Source organism: Equus przewalskii, chromosome 9, assembly GCF_037783145.1.
Source record: "Equus przewalskii isolate Varuska chromosome 9, EquPr2, whole genome shotgun sequence".
In the NCBI taxonomy this organism is placed as follows: Eukaryota; Metazoa; Chordata; class Mammalia; order Perissodactyla; family Equidae; genus Equus; species Equus przewalskii.
The window spans coordinates 60718029-60741548 of NC_091839.1; the positions used below are offsets into that span (position 1 = coordinate 60718029).

At 41.2% G+C, this 23520-nt stretch overlaps 1 protein-coding gene and 1 long non-coding RNA gene across 8 annotated transcripts in view; one reads left to right on the forward strand and one right to left on the reverse strand.

The window, feature by feature from the left end:
- The window catches only part of FYN (FYN proto-oncogene, Src family tyrosine kinase), a 204486-nt gene that overhangs the window by 141772 nt on the left and 39194 nt on the right, over positions 1–23520 (reverse strand). For 2 of the 7 annotated variants that reach the window (XM_070556839.1, XM_070556834.1), the window contains exon 3: positions 21440–21555. The exons of 4 other annotated variants lie outside the window; for them this stretch is intronic. The gene's annotated coding sequence lies outside the window, so the exon portion shown is untranslated. Of the gene's footprint in view, positions 1–6764; positions 6896–21439; positions 21556–23520 lie in introns of those variants that run through there. One more of the 7 variants, XM_070556835.1, reaches the window with a different exon arrangement.
- LOC103547544 (uncharacterized) lies at positions 955–5688 on the forward strand. The gene is made up of 3 exons (XR_543985.2): positions 955–1563; positions 3160–3303; positions 4698–5688. It is a non-coding gene; the product is annotated as an uncharacterized lncRNA (long non-coding RNA).

The following is a 23520-nucleotide window of genomic DNA, read 5'->3' on the forward strand; positions in this document are numbered from 1 at the left end:
GTATACATTATACATGATCATTGCCCTCGTATACACATTGAGATTGCCCATTGCTCATTTTTTTAATTCCTCAAAATTATATAAATGATGCCACTAATTCATTCATTAAACAACTATTTACTGAACATTTAAAATGTTCCAGACCCTGGAATAATGCTAATCAGAAGTAAGACACCTACAAGTACCATTAAGTTCTAAAATCACAGACTTAGTGTGTTGCAAGTCATTTCTAAAATACGCAGTTGGATTTCTGTTTTCAAAATTAAACACTTGGTATTTTCCCCACTTCTAGATTTGTGGTTATCTAAAAGTGATTTCAAAGAATTCAAAGCACGCCCTCAACCAACCTACATGACCTTTTCCTAAGACCTAACAGTGCAGCAATTTTAGCTAGATAATATACAAATGCCCAGAGAATCCAACAACTTAAGAGGAACCATAAAACAGCATGAGCAAATTGTTCCAGTTTATGAAATGCAACCATGAGAGAATAATCATACTGGGTTAGCCTCATTTATGAACTATATCTCATCTTGATGCAATCCCCAGAGATAATGTAGGTCAAATTGATCAAATGAATTCCCAGGGTTGCTTGAATACTTTTTATGGCGCTGAACTTTGACTATCAGAATTTGCTTGGAAGAAAGAAGAGGTAATGAGTGTAGGGGTGGTTAGGGTTAGCGCTCTTCACTCAGACAAACCCCCACACCATAATATCAGCTACCTTACCTCTCTACGCCTTGGTTTTGTCATGTACAAAATGGAGATAATAATAATACCGATCTCACACGTTCTCCAAGAAGCGTCAGTGAAACAGTAAAAGTCCCAGTACATGGCAAGGACTCAGTGAATGTTAGCTATGACAGAGAACTTCACTGCGTGGGAAGAGAATTTGCAAGGGGGCCAGAGCGTCATCAAAGAGGTGTTAGTGAAACTGGAAAGTGGGTTGAGGATGAGAAGGGGGACCTTGCAACTGCTAAGTTCCCACGGCAACTCTGCCACCCTTGCTAGGCAGAAGGCACAGAGGTGACAATAAACTTGAAGGAGATGGATCTTCCTTCCAATCTGTCTCGGCAAGACACGAGCTGAAGGAGAGAGTGCAGGCTGCCCTGGACACAGCCCTGGGAAACCTTAATTCCTCATCATGTCCCAGCGCGGGAGTGCCTCAATGCCATCTTGATTTATGTTAACTCTGAAAAGAGAAAGCAGTTTCCTCTGGAGGAGTTTAGAAACTAAAGCGGAAAATCCCATGCCAACAAGCTATTTCAACACTATTCTTGTTAAAAATTTCTAAAACATGTCAAAATGGTGGGGAGAAAATGAAACCTAACTATTGGGTGAACTTTCAGAAGCGGCTTTGGCTTTATAAATTAAGTTTCGATTCCAAAGACAAAAGTGCAGAGGAGAACGAGAAGGCTGTATTCCATTGATGATGTCCCTGGTTCTCACCCAAAACAAAACGAAGGCAAAGCCTGAAGCATGAAAAGATTTTTTTCACTGCAAGCTTTTGGAATTCCGAAGGAGGAGGATAAAGATATAACTGGAGCTGTGAATTTAATGCAGGTAAATTTTGATCTTCCTTTTAACGAAAGATTGAAAATAATTAGGAACCTGAAATGGAAAAAAGTTTCTGCAAAAATTTTATCTACATAGACATTAATATGTACTATGTGTAGAATTAAATTAAGAAAACATAAACCTAAATTATGAATTTCACCCAGTGACAAGGTTTTCAAGGAGCAATGCTAAATGAAATACATATTTAAGGAATATCTATTTGGTTTGAGCCTTTGAAAAAACCCAAACTTATTCTATAACAAAAAAAATGGAAAATGGTGATAAAATAAAGACAATTTTTTTAGCCAAAATGAACTCAGATGGAAGTTTTAGGGGCAGAAATACAAGCCAGGGTCTGACAGCTGAACACACAAGATGAGCACAGAAAATATTTGAGTTGCTACTTTCAGAAAATGTACGAAATGTAATTCCTAGACAATCTCAACAAGCAAGGCAGGTAAATTAGTGAAATCACAGTTGCGTGTGTGTGTGTGTGTGTGCGCGTGTGTGTGTGCTTTTAAACGATTCGCCACGAGGCTTCTTTGAAGAGTTGGTTTCCCTTAAAAAGAATTTGATAAACAAAAATTTAATTTCATCACTATTCAGTAACACAACTACTTCAAGAAACACAGCTCAGCCTCATGGGACGAGACGTTGAAAGCTGAGAAAGATTCAGTCCCCATTCAGTCAGTGCAAGATCGCCTCGCTGTTCTCCTGGGAGCAGAAGCAGTGTAGACAGGCTACAGCCGAGGCCCCCTGCAGTCCGCAAACTGTTTAAACGTCTTCCCAAATAACAGAGAAAACAGTCATATTATTTCTGATTGCATAATAAGAAGCAGATCTGAACACTGAATTAGGAGGAACCGAAATGTTTATAGCCTTAATTGCCCAAAATATCTTTCAATTACACTGAATCTTCATCCTAATAAGAAATTTATTACAAATAAATATCAACACAAACAAAATTCTCCATTAAACCAGTATTAAAAAATAAATCTGGGTAACTACTCCCTCCCATTATTGAATAGTTAAGTACATTACATTTGCTGAAATTCAAAATGCTGCGCAGTTTTAGTATGGTCCACTTTTGAAAAATATGAATCTAGAGGAAAAAAATACTAGGATAGAATAGCCCCCAACCCAGAGACACTGGTTGTCTCTGAGTGGCGGAACTTCAGTAAAGGAATTATATCCTTTTCTGGGTGTACCTAATTTTGCTAAAAATTTCTACAATAATAAATGTAATATTTATTGAGCATGAATCAGGTGCCAGGCAGTGCAACATGCATTCTTTATCTCACAGAATCCTCATAGCTTCGCAAAGTGGGTATTACTATTATCTCTGCAGATGTGGAAGTGGAGACCAAAGTAACTAATACCTGAGGGGTGGGGGCGACTCGAACTCAGACACGTCTGTCTCATAACCATTCTGTTTCAACTGAATTTCATTTGTGGCTAGAAAAAAAATTATGTAAAAATAAATTTAAATACTAGATAGCCAGGTGAAAAACTAATGGAGATAATATACTTTTGGACATTTATGTGTAAGATTTTTGTTAGGTACTCCTTAATTACCTCTATGATTTTTTTTTGTATTTTCAGAAGTATGGCATCTACTTGAAGATAAAAGGAAATTAAGTCTTACACAACACTAAAATCAACTAGATTTAAATCAGTAATAATATTTACACAACATCCTTCCAGTTACCAATAACCCTGCGTTGATTCTAACCCGATCCTGAAGAAGTAAGTTAAAAAAAAAAAAAGTCTTCCCTTTTTAGAGGGATAAAATTAGGATTCAAAGAAAATGGTACTGCATAGACCATATGGAGCCTACAATTTCTGAGTGGTTAAACTCCCCTCCCAAGCACACTACAAATCAAAGAAATATAAGCTAAAACAGTGGAGCATCATTTTTCACCTGTCACATCGACAAAGATGGCAACCAATGAAAAATATTATCCTAAGAGTACTGAAAAACTGACACCATTGTAAACTTTTAGTCAAGAGTGCTTTGGCAATAAATATGGATCAAACTTCAAAATGTGAAAACCCATTGACCAACCAATTCTTCTCCTAGGGACTTATCCTAAGGAGAAAATGAAATTAAGTATGCAAAGATGTCTGTTGCAGTGTTGGTTGTTCAATGCAGTGTTGCTTATAACAGAACAGCCAATAGTAACCTAAATATTTGTTGATAGGGGAGTTGGCTGCTGTGGCTCCAGAATTTGGCGTAGTGTCTACTACACGTAGGACTAAAAAGAAATATTTGGTGGGTGAATGGCACAATGAGTAAATTAATAGGATATAGCTATACAATTGAATTTTATGCAGGCATTAACATTTCTGATGTAAAGCTATACTCAATGACACAGAAAGGAGTCCACAGCATTTTGTTAAGTGATCAAAACAGACTACAGACTAACCTATATAGTATAATCCAATTTACATAAATCATATTTATGCCCACCTGTGTATATATGTGCAGATGTCTGGGAGGACACTATGGGTGGGATTTAGATAATTTTCACTTTTTTTGTTATATTTTTCTGTATTATTTGGATTTTCTTAAAAAACAGTAGCTATATACTTCTATTTGGTTGAGGAGAAGCCTATTTAAATTTTCATCCCAACCACTCAAGCTATAGAGGAAGATAATACTAAGTAACAGACAACATTCAGAGGATAAAATTTGACAATTTCTTTTCCCTCGATTTCTCAAATACTGCTGTGCTAGAGATTCTCTTTTCTGCAACTTACTCTTACAACATGCCTGAAACAGACTGAACACAGGCTCATCTGTTTTAAAACAGTTGCAATAAATGCCCTGGTACCCATTATACTGAAGAGAGAATCTCAATGCACGATATTTCACTCTCTTGGCTTTCTCAGTCCAGACTCTTCTGAACCTGGCCTTGTTAACTTTCTGGCCGACTCTCATAGGCCAAGGATGCTCTCTGGGCTCTGTGTGCATCCAAGTGTATTTGCCATCCATAGACTCCATCTATCAGATCCACACACAAAGACCTCAAGTTATTTGGCAAAGAAACACTGCTTTTCTTGAATGCTGGATTGAGTTTAAAAGTGGATGGCTTGTATTAATAACTAATGGTTTCTGATCATTTTTATTTTCAATCGAGGAGAAAATACACCCATCCCTGAAACAAATGACAAAGTGTCTCTCTTTGGATTCAAACAAGAGCAATGCAATTGCCTCCATTGGGGCACTGTCTGGTTAGAGCAGTGCCTGCCTGCGACTCTGGCCAGCCTCTGAAAGCAGGAGTCAGGGCCAACAAATGCTGCATCCATGCACATGTGCCCTGAAGAATCAGCCAACTGTGAGAATGAGAACATGTACGAGCTGATGACTGACGAGCTGCCTCCTCTGGATGCCATTTATCTGAATTACAAAAATTCACTGAAATTTCTCTCTGCCACGCCAATGCATGGGTTCACCAAGTCAAGAATAAGCTACACGTTTTGGTCTCATAGTATTTTCCCCCAAATAATCATGTGTAGATCGAGAGCAAGATGGAGGGCTGGGAGGACAGACAGACTACTGGAAGAAGACACACATCTATTGCTTTCCTCCCATCAATTCCTTGGTACAATATCAACCTGGGTGGGTGCTGAGAACCCAACACGCAAAGCATTCTAAACACCCTGGGTGATAGGGTGGCTGGCTTGATCTGATCAAGCTGATTAGGGACTTAATGCTGCAAATCCTCTTTTCAAAAAAGGCACCATTGTATATGAAGATAACCCTAGTGACATGAGCTTTGAGTTACATTTTCAGTGGTGGCGACAGTCTGTAATCACACCTGTTTGATGTGGTACCACTCATTTACAAGATGCGTAGCCACTTACAAGATGAGGAGCCTGTGCCGGTTGATGCCTATGGGCCTCCTGAGAAAGGAGCCCAGACCACAGCCTGTCGCAGGAGCCCGGCTCCATCATGGTAATGAGTTCCTGATCTTTCAGCCTGGCTGCTGGCATTGCTGACTCGTTTTCTCTGATGCTGCTGTCACGTGCCTCGTCTACCTAGAGCTGTCTCTATCTGAGCCACACCTATTTCCTGAGGGATATAAAACTCAAACAAACTGCAAATAAACAATACAAAATATGATCTCATGCTGTCTTGCTGCTGTTCCTCTAAAGTGTAGCATCGTGGCAGCTCCCTGCTGTACCAGTACCATTTGATACTCCCTTTTCCCTTTCAGTTACTTCTTTCGCTTGCTTTTTACCCTCAGTCCATCAGCTCCCTCTAATGCCTATGTCCCTCCTAGACCGTCCCACCCCACCCCAGCCCACCAGGACTCTGGTTCTCAGGCTCACCAGGCTACAAAAAGTGCTCTTGCTAAGTTCACTGGCAAGTTAAACTCCCTTGTTCTCAAGAGTTCAACACTGTCGGCAGCTCTCCCCAGCAGTCTTGGCCATGTTTGATCATCTTCTCTTGCCCAAGCTGCTCCTCTCTCTTTGCTCATTTTGGTCAGAGGAATAGCTACCTTCCCAGACCCATAAACTCAGAGTCTTCTCTCATCCCCTCCATCCAGGCAGGCTGCCACCATCAACCCTGGAGATTCGATCTTCCAAGAGGCTTGCAGTGCATCCAGATTTAATACAGAGAAAATAAAATAACAGTCCCAAAAGGAGTCTGTAAACCAGAGTACCACATACAAACACAAGATATCAGTGTGGGCACGATCATTTTATTTCATTTCTGTTCCCGGTCAAAGTCATTCAAACTCTTATTCTGGTATTTAAATCCTTCTGTAATCTGGACTCGCTTTAAGTCTCCAACAAGATCGTGGATTGCTGTTTTATGATAGTCCCCTGAAATTGAATATTCTTTCCTCAAAGAACCTTCCTTTCAAAACACAGCACTTGAGCCACATTCTCCAAGACCTTGACCCAGATTAAATTGAGTTTTAGCCACTTCAGTAACCCCTTGGGCAGAATTTTAATTAGTTTAACAGACACATGTGCATTGCAGAGGTCTTTATGTAGCTGCCATTTTCCTGCTTCCTTATTTTCTAATTTGTGTTTGTTTATTCATTTCTCAAATTTGCGCAAGTAGGGATCATGTCTTGATATGGACTATCAGTGACCCACTGATTTCAGCTCATTACTAATGATAGATTAATCCCACCTCCCTCACTTTCTTCTATATACAAACAAATTTTAAAATATTATTCCCACATACTCACCCTTGGTGTCTCCTCCAGAGAGTCTGGTGATGAGAGAGTCATTTAAGAGTATTTAAAAGCCTCATTTCAACTCAGGAGCAAGAAACTCATCCATCCCTGATAAAAATGGCTTAAGGATAAATTCCAAACACCCAAGTGTTATTTTCTTTGCCCCACAAACCCAGGAACATTACGTGACCATGACACAAGCTTGGACGACATCCCACGGCGATCAGATGATGGATGTTTTCATTGGTTTCTCCTTAAATTAGGGCTATTAACGCCAGCATGATACTGAATGGGAACCCTCAGCAATAGAGCTCAAATTGTATCTGACAAGGCTCACTTCATAAACCTCAACTGTTTTTCTACTGAAGAGATGTTGTATTAAGTCAATTCTGTTTATACAACCATTATGCATTTATATTCTCTTTAAAGATAATGACACTTTTATGAAGAACGAATTGCACACAAACTACTATCTGCCTTGGAAAGATGCCAAAACACATACTCATTTAAAATATACAAAACAAAAACAACCAGCCACCAATACTTCTCCAATACTACCAAAACAAGGGGTGTACAGAACTCTATTTTGCATAGTAAGATGATCTTAATGAGGAAAGCAAAATTAATAAATATTACTGTTAAGAATGACCTGAGAAATAGATTAACTGAACCTTACAATGATTATACTAATATATTTACTCAAGAGCTCAGGATATTTTGAATTTAAATGATGACAGAATTTAATATTATATACAGTCATGTGTTGCTTAATAACAGGAAGATGTTCTGAGAAATGTGACATTAGACAATTCTGTGGTTATGCGAACATCACAGAGTATACTTACACAAGCTTAGATGATATAGCCTACTACACACCTTCTACACACTAATCTTGATGCACCGCCCTTGTATATGTGGTCCATCATTGACCAAAACATCGTGATGTGGCACATGACTGTATAATATAAATTAGAATAATTTTCTAACTGAATGACCAAAAATACCAACATTCACTCATTCACTCACTGAATATGGATTGACAGGTGCTCTGATAGACAGGGGAATATGAAAAGACACTGTCTCTACCAGCTCAGAGTCTTAGGGAAAACAGACACTCAAACACAAAAACAACAATGTTAAGTACTGTAATTATTCAATAGGCTATACTCAGAAACTCCCACATAGATCTACGTATAGTGACCAGGGTTATCTCCAAGCAGTATCTATAAAATGATCTGATTTATGTTAACGATAAACCAACTAGATTACATGGCAAAGGGTCAGAAAAAGAGACTCATTCAGAGGTCAACCATGGTTACTTCTGGGAAGCGGAGTGGAAAGAAACATAGTAAAAAAAAAGACTTTATCTTTTTACTTTACATACTTCTGTTCTTGTCTGAATTTTTTTAAATAACCTATATGTTCATGTAATACTTAACCAATGAGGAGATAATAGTGATGGAAGCAGACAGTGGAGGAACAGCCAATGAGCAGACATGGAGACGAGTTAGAAGGAGAAGGAAAGCCAGAAGAGGGCGGAGTCATGGAAGCCACAGAGGACAGTGTTGACAGGGAGGGTGGGTCTACCAAATCTTCAGATGGTGTAACAGAGGTAGAGGAGGATGAGGACCCAAGAAGGACATGTGACAAAGGAGGAGGAATCTGTAAGTTGGGATATGGCTGTTTCCATGGATCAGCAGCATCGGAAATAAGGCTGCAGCAGGGGGAAGATGGGGTGTGAAGGAAGGAGCAGCAGGGCAGACCAAATGCCACAGGACAGGTGACATGCACGAGCGAAGTGAACTGGGAGCAAGCAAAATGATGCTGCCCCTTCTGTCTCTTCCACGTTGCCAAATAAGTACAGAAAAATACTTGTTCATTTGCAAAAATCAACAGTACAAATGAGATCATGAATGGCATCCAGCATTTGTGGCCACAGATTTCAGGTGTGGGGGCCCACAAAGAACCGGACAGAGGCCCAGGAACCAGTGGCAGGGATAATGTTACATAGCTCCAGCCCCAGCAAGGGCTGCCCAGTGTTGTCAGATCATCCTACTTTTAAAGAGAAGCCATAAATCTGGATTTTTAAAAATGTGAAATATCCTGCCTTTTAAATGCTGGCTCAAATTTTTGAAAAACTCTGGACTAGGGAAAATATGTCTGTGCGCCACCTTGGGCATTGTGACTCTTTACAAGTTTGGCATTGAGGAGAAAATGTAGGCTAAAAAGTTTATTCTTTCTCTCCTTTTTCTAAGAATGAGAGCTTTTCATATGTCACTAGGCTAAGGGCAAAGACTTGATGGATAAAAACCAACCTCTCTTTTTTATTTTTTAAATATCCAATATTTGAACTAAAAAGGGCTTAATTTGTTTTCCTTTAAGAGTCTACATACTCACATACACTGCTGGTAAACATTTAATCCAAACTCTTGTAACATGCTAACATAACAGACCTCAGCTAAATGTTACAAGTGTTAAAATATGTGTTTGGGTGGGAAGCACAAATTGAGTGGTGATCGTTAAAAGGAAAACACGAGGAAGGACCAACAATTCTCACAGAAAATACATAAACACTCAAGTTGACTTTCAGTTTATCAAATTTCCTCAGGAAAGAACTTCCCATTTGCAGCTGACTTACATTACAACAACACACCCAACAATTGCATTAGAATGCTATTTTTAATCAGTTCATCATATTACTATGCCTCAGGAACTGAAAGCAAGAAGTACATAAAGTCATCAACTATGGATACAGACCATTCACAATTCAAATAGTATTTTTAACTTGGAAAATAGTGGAAAAGAAAGGTATCAACAGTTGATACTGTGATGTGAGTGCCTGGTCTTTAAAAAACCTTCATTGCACACTTTTGAAAACTAAAAGACATCTACTGCAAGACGTGAAGAATCTATGTGGTAATGACTCATCCATGATAATATCACCGGGTGGGTCATTGCCATGGAATCTATTTTAAGCTCATTTAACTTTCCTGTGGTCCCTATACAGTTTATCAAGGGACAATCAGATGATGATAAGTATTACTGCCTCTACTTTCAAATGATTTTCCTCCTGACCCAACAAATACAATCTCAGGCATGTGAAAAGAGAACTCTGCACATTAGGCTTAACTTTCTAATGAAATTTAGGAGAAAGCCTTGACACCATCATTGATTAGCACAGAACCCTGCACCGCATCTTGTTAACACTGGGTGACGTTCTTGCCTAGGGTTGCCTGTGTCTGGTCTTTCTTTCTTTCTTCTATCCTTCATCTTCAGCTCATACGTAGTTCTGCCCTAGCCTGTCTTTCCCCATTCACTCTGTCTCGTCTATTTTGCCTTCCTTGCTCCCATTCATTACTCTGGATTTCTCTTTGTATTTGCTTGGGTGTAGCTGTTTCGTTTCTCTGGTCTCTTGTCCCTTCTTCCATTTAGGACCCTCTCCCATCTGTCTCCAAATTCACACTAGCTTCCAAGCAGGGTGCTGACTGAAAGCCAGCCTTAGGGAGCCACAAAATGCATTCCTGTCTACTTAATCCCCAAGGTTCTATTGTATCAAGTTCACAAATTCACACACCTAACCAACCTGGTTGTCAAAAAGTATCTTTGTTTTATACTTGTGACAAAGGAACCGCTTCAAGTTTCCTGTATCTTTGAAAGCTCCTCCCAGCTCCCATCTCTGTGCATTGCAGGCGTTTTCTCAGACTGCCAGGCCTAACAGAAGCACTCCGTTCGTCATGAAACCTGCTAAAAGACCGAAAGAGCCAGAAAGCTATCGTCTCTGATGTGTGGGAACAGTGGAGCACAGAACTTACCAGGATCTCTCTGGGTTGCAGGCAAAGAGGCCCGGACCAGTCTCTGTGTTTCCAAACAAGACAAAGATTCCACCCCACAGGTCTCTGGGAGAACATACCTCTTTTCCATTTAGCTCTATGCTTTCAAGACCTTTGCTGAAACAGATTTAACTGCCTCTAACAAACATCAAAGAGTCAGTTTTAGAATTGGGTTTCCCACCCAAACAAATGTGGCAACTGAAATAACATGGAATTTCTGGGATGGACGTTACTTAGAGGCATCATTATAGGAGAAAGAACACAGTTTTTGTAACTAGTCAGACTGGGGCTCAAACCCCGGCATTCTCTATACAGCACAATACCAGGCAAGTGACTCGATTTCTCTGACTTCAGTCTTTTCAACAGTAAAATGAAGATATCAATACCTACCACATAGGATGTCTGTGAGGATTAAATTATATGAGGTAACACAGAAAAATGACTAGCACAGCATGACAATAAACAGTGTGTGAGGGGACGGAAAGTGGGAACACGTGTTCCCAGGCTCACTCTTCCCTCAGCTCCCGAGGTGGATTCTGGCTGTGTCTTCCTGGTTCTTCCCCTTGCCCAACCTTCTGGGATGGTCTTGATCCTGGCCTGTATGGAGGCCAGAACAACTCAGAATCAGGAGGACAGGTGGAAGAACAAGTGGGTCATGGTTAGGAAAAGACTGTAAGTTTGAAAGGGCGGCAGAGCGTGAGGAAAGCTGGTGGGAGAAAGAGGGCTCTGCAGTATTACTGTGGATTTATATCTCCGCTGCTGTACTAAGAAATATAAGTAAAGAATTGGCGATTTGGAAGTTCTTGTCACAGGACTCTATGGTTTGACTCTAACATTATTCTGAAAGTAGACTGTGTGGGTCTGGATACAGAAGGGCTAGAGGAAGTATCATATCAGTTTTATTTTTATTTAATTACACAACCTTGGGAGTGGAGGTGATCCATAGGCAAGAGGCAAGGGGAAGTAAAAACAACCAAGCCGCCTGCCTCATTGTAAAAGGAATGCAGGGAGGCACTGGGAGGCGGGTGACTGGTGGTCAGAGGGCCAGACGCCAGGTCCCATTACCCACCCCTGATTCATCTGGATTCTGGTGAGTCATTAGCATTTCTGTGTTTCAGTTCTTCCCTTGTAAAACGGCAGGATGGGAGGGCTATATTATTATGGCATAGCAGTCGGCCTATTAAAAGTTAGTTGGGAGGGATGTCAGCAGCTGGGTCCTCCCAACTCCAGCTTGTATTGCTCCTTAAGCATCAGATGTATGTATGTACACACATATCTAAAAGTGTGTGTGTGTGTATGAACACACACAGACTTGCACAAATTCTGGAGCTACCCCTGCAGAAACCACTAACTCATTTCAAAAGAAAGCCTTGCAAAGGGTCATCTGGTAATCCCCCTACATACAAATAAGAATATCCCTGAATCTGAAAAGATGAGTAGACTCTTCTTTTCCTAAAAACCTCCACGGGAGAGGTTTATAGCCTCCCATTAATGATGTACTTGATTTTCTAACAACTCTCATGATGGGAATGCTCCTTTTCACTACATTTTGAACATTTCACTCCTGCCTGCATTCCCAGGTCCTTTTACCACATCACAGTCATGCATCGCTTAACGACAGGGATATGTTCTGAGAAATGCGTCATTAGGTGATTTCATCATTGTGTGAGCATCATCCAGTGCGCTAACAAAAACCTAGATGGTGTAGCCTACTACACAGCTAGACTATATGGTACTAATCTCATGGGGCCACTGTCCTACATGTGGTGGTCAGTCAGTGACTGAAACATCATTATGTGGTGCATGACTGTATTTTGTTTTTACATGAGACATATCACCTTCTAACAACTATATAATTTACTTAGGCATTATTGTTAACTGCTCATTGTCTCATCTCCTTTCCTCCAACTAGAATAAGCTACCTTGTTCACCGATTTATCCCAATACCTAGAATGGTGCCTAGCTCATACCAGGCACTCAATAAACACTCGTAATTTGAAGCTGAATTCTTTTTTGTTTAATCTTTGATAAAAATCACAAATCTATAGAGCTGGAAGCAACTTTAGAAAGAGACCTTAAAGATGAGGAAACTGAGGCCCCACGAGGGGCAGTGGCTTGCCTGAGGTTATGCAGAGTTTCCTAAGCCCTTGTCAGCGCCCTTTCTATTTCACCTCAGCGTCTCCTCCAGAACTGTGATCCTGGGGAAACAGAGAGCTTGGGAGGGAGTTGGCGAATGAAAGAGGCCAAATCTGAACTCATTTAAAGCAAGAGAGAATAAATTATAGCATTTGTTTACAAAACAATAAAGTCTCATATAACAACAATAGTTTGTGCATTACTAGCTGCTTTCATCTAAGGATCTCAGAGAGCTTATGAAATTTTCAACCCGCAATGTGAGGTATCATTATCTGCCCTCAGACAAGGAAGCTAAGAGGCTGGGTATTCCATGGACTTACGCAGGCTGGTTCAAAGCCTCTTTGGGATTACATACCCTCTCCTTGTCCTCTCCATGTCCTCATCCTTATCAACACCAAAATCAGCTTGAAAAAGCTACAACAGTTATAGCAACCTCTCAGTTTGTTTTCCTTTAGGCACCCCTAAAAACATTCAGGCCCATGCCAATTTTTAAGCCAGTGTATAGAGAAACGACACTGGGCATTCAAGGTGTTCCATCATGTAATGCCTTTCTCCAGGTCACCAATGGCTGGGACTTCCTGAGCTTGTCCTAGAGAAAGGCTGACCACAATGACGTGTGAGGTCCACAGCAGCTTTTGGGGTAGGGAATTTTTTTCTTCTCTCAGTTTACTGCCCTTGCCCCACATACCCTTTCCATCTGTAGAAGGCAGGTCAACCCTGTTGGAATTTTTACCTATCCACACAATTATGGTGTTTATGATTACCCCTAATTATCTAGGAGCCACATGAAGGGCCAATTAGATTGCGTCAACACCACAAGCTCCGTGAAGGAGCCCATTTAGATTTTGACCAGGTGGCCTTCTTTCCTCTTTGGGGAGATGAGGGAAACAGCAGTTTCTGAATTCTCATGCTTCTCACCATAAAGCTTTCTCCAGGCCCCTTATTGCACAAAGGCAGGAGAGCTCGCTCTTCTTTACTCTCTTATTGAATGAAGATACCAGTCTAACCAGTACAGACTGACTGACCTCAGTGCCACAGCGGCCGCTTCACCTGCCAAGTGTACAGCAGCAGTCCTAAGTGGAGGAACTCTTGTTACACTTAGACGCATACCCTGTGAGTCTCCTCCCCTTCTGAAGTTCCCGGCACACTGCTGACCTTGCTCTTGGGCTGGGAGATTGTGGCCAAACTGCCGGCCAGCGTCCTGAGGTTTGCTGGCCCCTTGGAACAAGTGGAAATCCTTACTGAGCTCAGGATTTCCCGAAGTGTCTTCTGAGAGGCCCATGTTAAAGATATAACATGGAAAAAGAATTTTGTGATCAAATAAGTTGTGAAACTTGGGTAGAAAACTATGTTAAACAGTGATGGTTCCTCAAAAAAGTAAAAATAGAATTACTATATGACCCAGCAATTCCACTTCCGGGCATATACCCAAAAGAACTGAAAGCAGGGTCTCAAAGAGATATTTGTACTTCCACAGTCATAGCAGCATTATTCCCCACAGCCAGAAGGTAGAAGCAACTCAAGTGACAACTTTGGTTGAATGGATAAACAAAACGTGGTATGTACATACAATGGAATATTATTCAGCCTTAAAAAGGAAGAAAATTCTGACACAAGCTACAAGACAGATGAGCCTTGAGAACATTACGGAAAACGAAATAAGCCAGTCACAAAAAGACAACTGCTGTGTGAGTCCACTTATATGAGGCATCTAGAATAGTCAAATTCATGGAGACAAAAAGTAGAATGGTGGTTGTATTGGCGGGGTGGAGGAGAGAATGGGGTAGTTGTTGTTTAAGGGGTATGGGGTTTCAGTTTTGCAAGATGAAAAGATTTCGGGAGATTGGTTGAGCAACAATGTGAATATACTTAACACTACTGAACCGTATACTTAAAAATGGTTAAGATGGGGCTGGCCCAGTGGTGTAGCAGTTTAAGTTCGTGCACTTTGCTTCAGCGGCCTGGGGTTTGTAGGTTTGGATCCTGGCTGGGGACCTAGCATCATTTATCAAGCCATGCTGTGGCAGGTGTCCCACGTGGAAAATGGAGGAAGATGGGCACAGATGATAGCTGAGGGCCAATCTTCCTCAGCAAAAAGAGGAGAATTGGTGGCAGATGTCAGCTCAAGGCTAATCTTCCTCAAAAAAAAAAAAGGTTAAGATGGCAAATTTTTTTTTTAACTTTTATTGAGTTAATGATAGGTTACAGTCTTGTGAAATTTCAGTTGTACATTATTGTTTTTCAGTCGTGTTGTAGGTGCACCCCTTCACTCTCTGTGCCCACCCCCCACCCTACCTTTCCCCTGGTAGCCACGAATCTGTTCTCTTTGTCTACATTTTTAAATTCTTCATATGAGTGGAGTCATACAGAGATTGTCCTTCTCTATCTGGCTTATTTCACTTAACATAATTCCCTCAAGGTCCAAGATGGCAAATTTTATGTCATGTGTATTTTAAATTAAAAAAAAATACATTCAACAGTATTCTTTGCAGAGGGACTTCTCAGAGCCTTTAAAAGTTAACGTGCATTGGGAATCCCCAAGAGAGGAATACAGCAAGCAGCTTTTCCCAGCTTATCTGGCCACACACTCTGTTTTTCACACAGTATCTCATGGGACCAGTGTGCTTCAGAACACACTTTAGGAAATGAAACTGAACTGAAAATTGATAGAAAAATAGGAAATCCTATTTTTTATATTTACATCAGGGAAGGCAAGATTCCAGAGCCTGAAGCCAGATTTTCAAAATAGTTTTTTTTTTTTTTTAAAATTGGCTCTGAGTTAACATCTGTTGCCAATCTTCTTTTTTTCTTCTTCTCCCCAAAGCCCCCCAGTACACAGTTGTATATTCTAGTTGTGAGTGCCTCTGGTTGTGCTCTGTGGGACACTGCCACAGTGTGGCCTAATGAGCGGTGCCATGTCCACTCCCAGGACCGGAAACAGCGAAACCCTGGGCTGCCGAGGGGGAGCGGGCGAACTCAACCACTCGGCCATGGGGCCAGTCCCTTCAGAACAGTTTTAACTCATGATCATCCTGATAGAGGAGAACCAGATTCTATCGTCAACTGTGTCACTTATTAGCCACGTGTCCTCGAACAAGTCATTACTTTTTCTCCTCTGATATACCTCAACCTATCTCACCAGTTTGTAGCGAAATCTAATGAGAAAATATATGTGTGAAAGAACCTGGAAAGTACCAAGTGCTATTCAAAATGTAAGATAATTATTAAGTACTTATGCTTATTAGGGTGCAGCAGACAGCTTCAGGCAGCGTTAAGAGCTCGGAACATCTATTAGGCACCAAACAGGCACTAATAAGCATACAGATGAAAGAGATGGGAGAAAGAAGAACCATACACTGAGTACTTGTAGCAAAAAGAGACCGGGAGACCCGGAGTCAGAAAACATAGGTTCAAAAAGTGATTTTATTGCTCTCTGACCTTGGACAAGTCATTTAACCTCCCTCACTCTCGCCTTGCTCAGCTGTCAAACGAGTAGCTGGAGATCATCTCAAAGGTCACTTCCAGCTATATGGATCTAAGAAATACCAAAACAGACATCCTACGGCACCTGCACGACTCCTTCGTCAGACACTTAGGGCCTGCCCCGTGCCTCACTCCATGCTGAGATGCAGAGATGAGCCGATCTCTGTCTCTGTGACCCTTGGTGAGCAAAGAGGGAGCCACTGGCCTCCAGACCAGCATCAGAGATGAGACTGTGCACATGGGGTATGTCAGGGACTTATTTATTTCCTCTGTTTTATTCTTCTAGTCCCTGGCCTCTGCACTTTTTAAAAGGGTGTTTCCAAAGTATCTTTATTGAACTACTAGGGAAAAGTTGCTAAATGAACATAAGTACAGACCTCCACAGAAGTAAGGCTGCCCAGTCCTGGGGACCCAGCTTCCTGTAGGTTCAGTGACTTTATAAACAGAAAATGTGAAGTGCCCACTCACTGCTTGTCGGCAGATGCTCTCTTGGAGGGGGAGAGTGTTGGTGGTGCAGGAAGATGGGTGAGGAGTGGCTTGAAAGGGACATACAAGGAAGCTGGGGAAAGAAACAGTCTCTGGGGGAAATGCGAGTAGGAGAGCTGGCCCCAAAGCGAAGGAACTGGAGATTGTGAATGTGTGTGCAGTGCCGGAACCACCAAAGGTCCCAAGGAGGTAGGATAAGGTAAAAGTGTGCCTGTGTGAGGCAGACCACACACAGGGAAGACTCTGGGTGCCAAATGAGTAGCAGGATGGTGCTGGGGGCAGGGGGAGCTGGAAAGAGGGAGTGGTGGGGCGAGAAGGCTGGGACGGTTTAAAGGACAGATGTTTAAGGCTTGCACTACGGGGACATTGATAAACAGCAGGGATGAAAGTGGTAGCTCCGTGGAAAGAACACATGGTAAAAGTTAGCAATCTGTTGGATGCATGGAGTAAGAGAGCATGCTCATCCTTAGCTTTGTGGAGACAGGGCAGAGGGAGAAGTTGATGACTACCTTCAATGGCTGAGGAAGTACGGAGATGGGCCAGAAATCATTAGTGGTGGAAAAGGGATCTCTGTTTCTGTCACACTTCAACTGAGTTGGTAATGAAGATATTGAGTAAGAATGTCCTATGGAGAAAAGGTGTAAATAACAATAGATTTGTAGATACACAGACATAGGCATAAAGACCAGGCATGGGGCGTGTTGCAAAACAGAAGGGGCCATTTGTAAAATTTGCATTTAGATTAAGGATTCACATCTTTGGGTCCACTAAGAGGCATTCAGGGGGTCCAGAGACTTCCTGAAGCAGTGTACTGCATCTGTGTTTGTGTGTATGCGTGTATACATTTTTCTGGATGGAAGATTCCTAGCTTTCATCTGGTCCTCACAAAGGTCCTAAAACAGTGGTTTAGTTGGCATTAAGATCCTCAACATTTGATGGATAATTTCTCTATCTTCTTGAGAAATCTGCTATGTCAGAGCACATTAAGAGTAAGTTGCTAAACTTGTATTTATTACCAAATTTAGGAACCAGGGAATAGTTACTCTCCTAACATCTTCTCAAAATTAAGGCACATTATAACACTCCAAAGACTACTGACACTGGCAAACACATTTAACTCAAATATTTTAAACTTAAAATGTTAAAAGCATATTTTCCTTACAAAAGGTTTACTATATACGGTACTTTAACACAAGGGTACCTGGATCTGTTAGAATTCACAGCTAGATTCAAAGACCTGCCAAAAGCAGTTACTGGAGCTACTTTTAACAGTCATAACCCTTTTCTTTCCCCAAAAGGATGTTATCAAGTAGACTGTGCAGTAATGACTATAAATACGTGACGTGCTTGTGTTACTATAAATAAATATTGCACATTCTCCCGACCCATTTAATTACCGTTCACCTAAAGCAATGCAATTAAGAAACTGTTGAATTCTGAAAATGGGAAAAGCCCTCCTGTCTCTCTTAGGTACTTTGACAATCCTAACAATAGACTTAATGAAGCCTTTTAAGAGAAGGACGATTACATTAAAATGACCGGGGCATGTAAAATTCATTACACAGATCCTTCTGCTGTCTGATGGAGTAAATGCCTCATCACACCCTTGAGAGAAGCAGGAACAAAGAATAAAGAAAAATCACAACTTTCTGACTGAACATCTTATGTCTGAGATTTAATTTGGCCCCCAAAACCACTCAGGACCCTACACCCAAAGTGGGAAGAAGATGGACTTGGTATGAGATAAATTACAAAATGGCCCTAGGAGAGCTGCTGGCTTCACGGGTATAAACTGACGTTGCAGTCCATGCAGTCATGATGCTAAACAACAATTACACAAGTTGATAGAGCTTCTTCCCTTGAGAGAAGACAGGGACTAAAACCACAAAGTCCACTCCCTGGGACTATCTGGGAGTTCTTGTCACCCTCAAGCGCCCTCAGAGATCGTACCTATTAACTGGTTTTGTTAAATTTATTCCTAAATATGTCATGTTTTTCTGTTACTCTCATACACAGACTTGTTTCTTCAGCCTCACATTCCACCTATTAGCTGCTAATACACAGAAATACAATTGATTTGTGTATATTGATCTTGTATCCTGTGACTTTACTAAGTTCACTTATTAGATCTTTCCAGTACAGTCATGCACCGTATAATGACATTGTGATGAACAACAGACCACACGTGTGACAGTGGTCCCACAAGATTAGTACCATAGGTGTGTAGTAGGCTCCATCATCTAGGTTTCTGTAAGTATACTGTATGATGTTCACACAATGACAAAATCGCCTAATGATGCATTTCTCAGAATGTGTCCTGCTGTCAAGCGACCCGTGACTACAGTGGGTTTATACACTCTTTAAGATTTGTCTATATAAACTGTCATGTTGCCTGTGAATAGACAACTTTACCTCTTCCTATCCAGTCTTTCTGCCTTTATCTCTTGTCCTTGCTCTCTTCCCTCATCTTAAAGAGCTACAACAGGCAGTTTCACCAGCAAGGAAGTTCCTGCCACTGCACGCCGGTTTGCCTCATGCCATTTTTGGCCCTTGTAGAACCATGAAGACTGGGCCATGGGGAACTGTGGCCTTGAGCAAAAAGATCCTGATCCCACTAAGCCATCTGCAGAAGACAAGGGGCCTGGTTCAGAGCCTCAAACTTTAAGGAACAAGAATTTATAATTGACTTTCTATGGTTTAATTACTTGTACCTTTCAAGATGCTGACACGTCAAAAAGAAGAAATACCCAAAGGAATTACTAAATCTTTGGACTTTTGAGCTAGAAGGACACTTAGAGATTACACCTCTCATCTTACAACAAAAGTGAGGCTCAGCATGTCCAGTGACTTGCATAAGGCCAACTAGAGGCAGAGGGAGAGGCTGCTATTCTGGACACTACATGAACTGAGAGTTCAGAGACCTGGAATCTAGACCTAAGTATGCCAGAAATGTACTCCTGCATTAACAAACTATAAGTCTAAAAGTCTAGGGGAGACCTCAGATGCTCTGAGACCCGGACCAAGAAAGGGGTTGACTTAGACCCATGTGAATATGGGCATCTTTTTTGAACTTTCGGCAAGGGTGTTCCCTAAACCCAGGGCAAGATTACACCCGGTAAATCTGAAGCTGGCTGTGACTATTAAGAAATGAATTTTCCTCTCCCTGCCCCAAGTAAACTTACCCTGAAATAAGTTAGAAACCAGGACCTCCTAGAGCATCTCTGGCCCTGTTTATACCAACTGCTGAACAAGATCATCTTACATCATCACAAAGTCTTAAAAGCTCAGTTTAACATCTCAGGGCTCACACACAGCCCCTGGGCATCCTGGCTGAATTCTTCTCTTACATATTATTTGTACATGTCTCTTACAAGAATTTGACAGAGCCAAGAAAATCACCAGCCTGTTTAGTGAGCGTATAGTGTGTTCCGTCCTCACCAACCAAAGGATGTTAACAAGGATGTCCTCAAATTAGCAAGCATATTTCTGTCAATCAAATACATATATTTGAACAGCTGAAAGTCTAGGACTTTTAGGAAGTCCAGTTCTTCAAATTTCCCCTCTTGTCACATAACATCAAGAATTCTTACTCATCAATCACTTCTCTAAAATAACCGACAGTTGTTACTACTAAAACAGAAGTTCCAAGAAGTCAAAAGCATTTACTGAGATCAGAGCAAGGCCCCAACCGGACAAAATAGAAATCAGACAATAAAAGAGCACCACCCGTGGCTGTTGGGTGCATGTTGGGCAAAGCTTGTTTCCCCAGAGAAGGGGAAGCTGGGAGGATGAGAACCACCATACTAGCTACTTGCATGGGGCCTTAGGAATATTACCTTATTTGACCAGCAACAACCCTATGTGGATAGACGTAGCATCTTTAGCTGCTGAGGAAGCCAGTTAAGTAGGTTGCCCAAGGTCAAACAGCTGGTTAATGGTAGAGTGGCAATTTGAATCCAGATTAATCTCTCTTAAGTCCATCCTTTTAATTAATTTTATTATGAAAGTCATATAACCACACACCAATAAACATCAAGAAGAAAATCCCTATAATCTTACAACCCAAATACAACTGTTAGCATTTTGGTGTAATTTTGTAGGCTTTTCCCACACGTGCATTTCGCTTTCAAAATTAAGATCATATTCCACAGACAATCTGGTGTCTCCTTCTTTCTACTTAACAACCTAAACATTCGTCCAACTTATTTAACAATTTTTACAACCATCATTTTAACTAATATATAATATTCCATTGAGTAGCTGTGTCACAGTTTACATAATGAGACCTCAATTGTGGAACACTGGGGTTCTTTTAAATTTGGGGGCAAAGTACAAGTGTTATTTCCAGTATACCACGCTGTCGTCCCAATATACCTAATGTCACCATCAAAAGTTTCAAATTGACACCACCAATCAACAGATGATGAAAAACTAGGATTAAAATATTTTGAAAATGCCACCATCACCGAGCTCTCTGGCCTGAAATCAAATAAATCTGATGAATGCTATTAATGAAGGGTGACCCAAAAATAACAAGTTAAAAAAAGCTGCACTTCTGAGACTCCCGAGAACACGTGCTTTTAACACGTGGTTTATTGCTCCACTTTCATTTTCACAGGAATGCCAACAAAAAAATCTATTCTCACCAAAATCGAGATTTGGAAGAATGGAAATTCTTCGAAAAGAAAACAAATCTTATCAGCTTTATGTATCTGAGCGGTCAGAACTTACAAATGAGGCCAAAATGCTCACCCAGGACTGTGTCCTATTTCATAGTTAGTTTGCTGTTCGAAATGCCATAGACCCATTTCCCTCAGGTCAAGTGAATGAGCAACCACAGAGCAGCTCTGAGTCCTCATCAAATAATCCTATAAAGTAAAAGAGATGGCAGTGTCAAACCCTGAGTAAGTTTATTGAATTTATAAAATACAAAGCATGTCTGTCAGAAAGTCTCCTGTGTCTGGAGGAAAGTAATCTCCAAAATATTTGTGTGGCCCTGTGTGGATATCTGTTTTGAAAGCTTTTTTAGAATCCATGGCACCATCAGTTTGATGTGGAAATAGCATACTTAAATGCCTGGCAGCATCTATCTGCTCCCCAGATAGAGCACTAAATATTATTGCTGATCGGGAAAAACTAAGTGAAAATGGAAAGAACTGGGTATTTCATTCCTACTGAGATGGAATCTGCTCCCTAATGACAATGTGACTACAGTTCAGGCAAGATAACCTTCACCCTTCCCACATGGTTGTTTAAAATCTACACCTTTGTCTTTGTATCCCAGCTCTCTCTACCCCACACTTTGATGGGGAGTTATACTTCATCAGACCATAATGACACCCTTTTCCTCTCCAATGTTTAGCTAATCCTGCATTTCATCTTTCCTTTGGACTTCCCCTTCTCTTAACAGTTAATCTGTTTACTCATGAGAATGTCAAATGGAACATCCAAATATAACCACATTGGAAAACAATTTGGTATTATCCAGTAAAGGTGAAGATGCACACACTCTAAGACCCAGAAATTCTTCCCCCAGACACCTATCCCAGAGAAACTTCACAGCAGGATGCAGATACAAGAATGTGCACAGGAGTACTGTTTAAAATAGGACAAAATTGGAAATGACCCAAATGTCCATCAAGAGGAGACTAGATAAATAAATTGTGATATATTCATACAATGCAAGACCACATAGCAGTGAAGATGAATGAATTTCATGCATACCACTTCATGCATCAATAGGGATGGATCATAAAAAACAAATGTTGATTGAAAAAAAGCAAATGGTACAAGAATACCATTTATATATAGCCCTGAGGCAAACAAAACTTAATAATAGATTGCTTAGGGAAACATACTTACATAGAAAAGCCAGGAAATGACAAACACAAAATTTAGAACAGTGGTCCCTTTGAGGGAGAGGAGTATGGCCAGGGAGGAACACATGGGGGCTTCCAAAGTCTGGTGATATTCTAGTTCTTAAGCTGCAGGATGGGTTAGGGGGTTGTGGTATTTCTCTTCTCCTCTCTCGCTCCCTCCACTTTCCTCTCTGTGTATGTATATACATTATGTATCTCTCACACACACACTCCTTTGTATACATCATCATCAGAATATTGCATGTTACCCTGAGCCCTGGACCCACCTCTCTCAGTGCCTCCTTGCTGGCACTCTAACGCTCTGTGGAGCCCTCAGCTCAGAACCTTGTCTTAAGACCAAGTGCTTGCTCTGTCCATCTCCCCGTTCTAGTCAGATATGACGACCACTGAAGACCCAACATGACATCCTTTGTTCTCTGCATGGACTCACCTGGAGTGTTCATCCAGGCCACCGCTGATGAGAGGGTAAACTCTGCAGTGACGTCTCGCTCAGAAGATGGTGCCAACTGCATTTCAAGGGAACCCGAGATGCCACTGAGTACAACGGTCCTTCGCTAAACTATACCATGGAGCTATAGGCGGCAACGCTGGCCCGGCTCTCCCACATCCAGTGCAACCACAGGGTCCCCTGCAGTTCCTAAGAAGTTTGTCAAGTTTGCTCCGACACGTTACTGCTACCAAGCCTGACTTCCCCAAACCACCCCCTTCCTCATTCCTATAAAGAATCTCAGTTCCATTCATCTCCTACACACCCAGGCTCCCAACCTTGGCATCATTCCTCATCTTTGTTCCTCTATTAAGGGGAAGCTCTGGATGACTTTTCTGCTCTAACACCAGTTAGACTCTGTTAGGAGTCCCTGATCTTGATACCACAGCCTTAATTTAGACAAAATAAGAATTCTTATTGGATTTATTCTATTTAGGAATGTTTATTCTAAAAGCTTCTGTTTATTC